Genomic DNA, 6048 nt, shown 5'->3' on the forward strand with positions numbered 1-6048 from the left:
TCAACACAACTGGAAAATCTGGATGAAATGGACAATTTCCTAGACAGATACCAACTACCAAAATTTAATCAGGATCAGATAGAATAGTCCCATAAGTCCTAAAGAAATAGAAGAGGTCATTGACAGTTTCCCAACCAAAAAAAGCACAGGACCTGATGGTTTTAGTGCAGAATTCTATCAGACCTTCAAAGGAGACCTAATACCAATACTCTTCAAACTATTCCACATAATAGAAACAAAAGGAACATTACCCTACTCGTTCTATGAAGCCATAATTTTGCTGATACCAAAACCACACAAAGATCCAACAAAAAAAGAGAACCTTAGACCAATTGCCCTTATCGAGGCAAAAATACTCAATAAAATTCTTGCCAACCGAATCCAAGGACACATCAAAAAACGATCATTCACCATGATCAAGTAGGCTTCATCCCACGGATGCAGGGATGGTTCAATATATGGAAATCTGTCAATGTAATCCACTACATAAACAAACTCAAAAAAAAACCCACATGGTCATTTCATTAGATGCTGAAAAAGCATTTGACAAAATTCAGCATCCTTTCATGTTAAAGGTCTTGGGAAGAACAGGAATTCAAGGCCCATACCTAAACATAATAAAAGCATTATACAGCAAACTGGTAGCCAACATCAAACTAAATGGAGAGAAACTTGAAGGAATCCCACTAAAATCACTGACTAGACAAGGCTGCCCCCTCTCTCCATATCTTTTCAATATAGTACTTGAAGTTCTAGCTAGAGCAATTAGACAACATAAGGAGGTCAAAGGGATACAAATTGGAAAGGAAGAAGTCAAATTATCACTATTTGCGGATGATATGATAGTATACTTAAGTGATCCAAAAAACTGCACCAGAGAACTCCCACAGCTGATAAACAACTTCAGCAAAGTGGCTGTATATAAAATTAACTCAAGCAAATCAGTAGCCTTCCTATACTCAAAGAATAGACAGGCTGAGAAAGAAATTAGGGAAATAACACCCTTCACAATAGCCACAAATAGTATAAAGTATCTTGGTGTGACTCTAACCAAACAAGTGAAAGATCTGTATGGCAGGAACTTCAAGTCTTTGAAGAAGGAAATCCAAAAAGACCTCAGAAAATGGAAAAATCTTCCATGATTTTGGATTGGCAGGATTAATATAGTAAAAATGGCCATCTTGCCAAAAGCAATATACAAATTCAATGCAATCCCCATAAAAATCCCAACTCAGTTCTTCATAGAGTTAGAAAGAGCAATTCTCAAATTCATGTGTAATAACAAAAAACCCAGGATAGCTAAAACTATTCTCAACAACAAAAGAAATTCTGGGGGAATCAGTATCCCAGACCTCAAGCAGTACTACAGAGCAATTGTGTTCAAAACTGCATGGTATTGGTACAGTGACAGGCAAGTAGATCAATGGAATAAAATTGAAGATCCAGAAATGAACCCACACACCTATGGTCACTTGATCTTCGACAAAGGAGCCAAAAACATCCAGTGGAAAAAAGATTGCCCTTTCAACAAATGGTGCTGGTTCAACTGGAGGTCAGCATGCAGAAGAATGCAAATTGATCCATTCATATCTCCTTGTACTAATCTCAAGTCCAAGTGGATCAAGGACCTCCACATAAAACCAGACACACTGAAATTAATAGAAAAGAAACTGGGGAAGACCCTTGAGGACATGGGCACAGGAGAAAAGTTCCTGAACTAAACACCAATGGCTTATGCTCTAAGATCAAGAATTGACAAACGGCAACCAACAAATTAGGAAAAGATCTTTACCAATCCTACATCTGACATAGGGCTTATATCCAAGATATACAAAGAACTCAAGAAGACAGACTCCAGAGAGCCAAATAACCCCATTAAAAATGGGGTACAGAGCTAACCAAAGAATTTTCACCTGAGGAATATCGAATGGCTGAAAAGCACCTAAAGAACTGTTTAACATCCTTCATCATCAGGGAAATGCAAATCAAAACAACCCTGAGATTTCACCTCACACCAGTCAGAATGGCTAAGATCAAAAACTCAGGAGAAAATAGGTGCTGGCAAGGATGTGGAGAAAGAGGAACACTCCTCCACTGCTGGTGGGATTGCAAGCTGGTACAGCCATTCAGGAAATCAGTCTGGCGGCTCCTCAGAAAACTACCCATGATACTAGTAGAGGACCCTGCTGAGCACATACAACAGAGGCTTTCCAAGCATGTAATAAGGATACATGCTCCACTATGTTCATCGCAGCCCTATTTATAATAGCCAGAAGCTGGAAAGAACCCAGAGTAGTACACAATGGAGTACTATTCAGCCATTGAAAACAATGAATTCATGAAATTCTTAGACAAATGGATGGAACTGGAGAATATCATTCTAAGTGAGGTAACTCAATCACAAAAGAACACTCATAGTATGCACTCACTGATAAGTGGATATTAGCCTAGAAGCTTGGAATACCCAAGACACAATTCACATATCAAATAAATCCCAAGAAGAAGGAAGGAGAGGCCCCTGGTCCTGGAAAGGCTCAGTGCAGCAGTGTAGGGGAATTCCAGGACAGGGAAGCAGGAAGGGGTGGATTGGGGAACAGGGGGAGGGAAGAGGGCTTATGGGACTTTCGAGGAGGGGGGGATCTAGAAAAGGGGGAATCATTTGAAATGTAAATAAAGAATATATCAATTTTTAAAAAATGAGAAAAAAAAGAATCCTAAAACTAAGCTTTCAGTCTTAAGAAGGCCATGTTTTGTTACCATTTTAAACAGCACTGACTTTGATTTGATAATGTTTGGTGCTCTTTTGTGTCTATTCATAAGAATTGCTTGCCTATGATATTCTTTTTTTTTATTTCATTCGATATATTTCTTATTTACATTTCAAATGATTTCTCCTTTTCTGCTCCCCCACTCCCTGAAAGTCACATAAGTCCCCTTCCCTCCCCCTATTCTCCCACCCACCCTTTCCCACTTCCCTGTTCTGGTTTCGCCTTATACTGCTGTTTGGGGATCCACATAATGGTTGCCCAATGATGAGGGAAGGAATGCTTCTTCCATCCAGGCTTCCTAGAAAAGGTGTTGTGGAAGGTCAACTTCTTCCTGAAGAGTGATGAAAGTTCATTTCTCTGAAGGTAGATGGGGAACAGAGGCCATGTCTGACAGGGAAACCAGAGGAAAGGCAAGGTGGTATTTCTGTACAAGCCTTCAGCATTCATAAGCCTCAAACAGACATAAATTTGGGTAAACTAATGGTTTCTCCTGCAGACGGCTCAGAACTGGAAAGGAATCCCGCTTTGTCGCCCTATCTGACTTGGATGGGGATGACTTGGCATCATTCTAAGAGAATGTCGTGTTCAAAACTGAGCTCCCCTGCGAGTCTGAGGCCAGGGACCACACAGGTCAGGGAGTGTCAGTTTGAACTGTGACAGGTCCTGCTGAGGCAAGGCCTAGAGAGGTAGCTGTGGAGAACAGAAAGGCCAGAAAATGGCAGACTAAAGGACACAGGTGTGGGGGGGGAGGAGTAGAATGGAAGGTGCTTGGGAAAAGAGGGGCCCCACAGGGTGACCAGATAAAGCACAGCAACAGAGGATATGCCTGCAGGTGGAGACCTGAGCCCAGCGCCATTGCTGAGTCACATTCTAGAACATTCCACATGTTCACAGCTCCAGAGCCCAAGAACTCTGAAGTTCCAGGGGTGTAGATGTCCCCCACGTACTCAGCTCTGCCCCTCCAGCAGGTTAAGTTTTTTTATAAAAAGAAATCCTCCTTTTGTATCAATCTCAGTGTGGTGGTGTTTCCTACAACCTCCACACACAAAGAAGACACACAGCAGCTAAAACATTAGCCACGCAGGGCTACATTTGGGGGAGTGTCTGGAGGATGAGGGAATATGCCCAGCTCATAGAAAACAAAGCTAAGTAGAGCAAGCAACCCCAATGTGCTAAGAGTAAAACTTTCCACTGTGAGGACGACTCAGGAAGACCTCAGACTCTTGTCCAATACTGATTCAGCAATAGCATGAGCCACAGAAAAACGAGACTCTACAGTTCAACTGGTCCTTCCCACCTCCAAGTGTCTAGCGGGCATTGCCAATGTGGAAGACCCAGAGAGACACTGTTCTAATTAATGCCTCTTTCATTTCTGTGGTTGTTGTTATCCTTCTGACTCACCACTTTTCTTGTCTACTTGTTTTGCAGAATTTTTAATTTGTTGTATTTTTTAAATGTGTTTCTATTTCTATTTTATTTATTCCTTGGGGGAATGATATTTTTTCCCCTTAGTGTTTTGTTTGGTTGGTTTTTTATTTTCTTCCTATGTTTCCCTTTTTTAAATCTGTATGCATAGTAATATTTTTAATTTAGTTTTAAAAAATTACATTTGTGTGTATGCATGTGCACGTGTCTGTGCATGTATGTGTATGTCTCTGTGCATGTGTCTATGCATGTGTCTGTCTGTGTGTATATGTCTGTGTGTGTTTATATGTCCCTGTGTGCATATCTGGTGTATATCTGTGTGTGTGTTTGTGTCTGTTGTGTATGTATATCTGTGTCTGTGTGTCTGTCTGTCTGTCTGCATATGTAGAGGGCAGAGGACAACTTGCCTGACTTAGTTCCCTCATTCTACCATGTGGGATCCTGCGATCAAATTCAGGTCTTCAGACTTCCAGGCAAGTGTTGCTGCCCACTGAGCAATCTTGTCAGACCAAGCTTGTCCTATTTGTTTGTTTGAAACAGGGTCTAATATAATCCAGGCTGGCATCAAGTGCACTGCATAGCCAAGCATGACTGTCAGCATCGATGCCCTGGCCCGCTCCTGAGTGCTGTCATTACAAATGTTTAAGACCACACCTGATTTGAAACTCAGGACCTCTTCACTTGTTCTCCAACAACTGAGCACTGTCTCTAGCCCTAATTTACTTTGTAACATACCCTGTTTGATGGCTGGAGAAATGAATCAATAGTGAGGAGCACTGCTGCTCTTTCAGGAGACCCAAGCTGAGGTCCAAGCACACATCAGGCAGTTCACAACAACTGCAACTCCGGCTCCAGGGAATCCAACACCCTCTTTGGCCTCTACAGACACCTGCATTCACATCACACACACACACACACACACACACACACACACACACGAACACATGATTTTAAAATAAAACAAAAAGTGGTCTTTATTCTCCCTGTTACATTTTATTTAATTTTGGTATTGAACTTTTTCATTATTGGGGATTATTTCTTGGGGAAATAATGGGGAACTATTTCTTGGTTTTCCTTTGTTTAATTTTGTTCTAATCTCTTCCCCCCCCCCCCAGGACTCTTCTCCAATTCTCTTCCCTTTCCTTTAGATTATTTAACCCTACGTCTTATATCCTCTATCATTCCTCTTTGCTGTCGCCACTTATTCATTTGTGTCTCTCCATCTACCTAAGCAATTTCTGGCTTCACAGCACATCCTACAGTACACTTGCCATGTTCAGTTTTATGGTCACTGATGATGTGCTAGTGAGCCGTGACTGATTTAAATATATTTGTATATATTAAATAGTTTGCTGCGGTTTGCTGTGGCGGCGGCTGCAGCTTACTTTCTCCTTGTTAAGTGGCACTGGGGACTGAATCTACAAGCGCAGCCTGTTCAGTAAGGGGATTCCTCCAAAACAGAGACGTGATCTTTAAACAAACAGATACAAAAACTGCAACACAGAAAAAAAATTAAAGGTTTACCTTCTTTGGTATCTTTGAATTTAATAGTTGAGGAAAATGAAGTAGGTAAAAATGTCAAGGTTTGTTGTTGATGATGATGGTGTTGTTGTTGTTGTTGTTGTCTTCTGGTAATCATGGCCAATAAGTGCCAGTGAGATGGCTCAGCAGGAAAAGTCACCTGATGTCAAGCCTGACGACCAGAACGCAATCCCAAGAACTCCTGTTGGAGAACGAGAGAACCAGCTTCCAAAACCCTGTCTTCTGATTTCCACACCGACACTGTGGCATGTCACACCAACTCCAAACACAATGCCAGTAAACAAGTATAAAAAATCCATCACCTGAAAGAGAA

Source organism: Apodemus sylvaticus, chromosome 3 (genome assembly GCF_947179515.1).
Source record: "Apodemus sylvaticus chromosome 3, mApoSyl1.1, whole genome shotgun sequence".
NCBI classification, from domain to species: Eukaryota; Metazoa; Chordata; class Mammalia; order Rodentia; family Muridae; genus Apodemus; species Apodemus sylvaticus.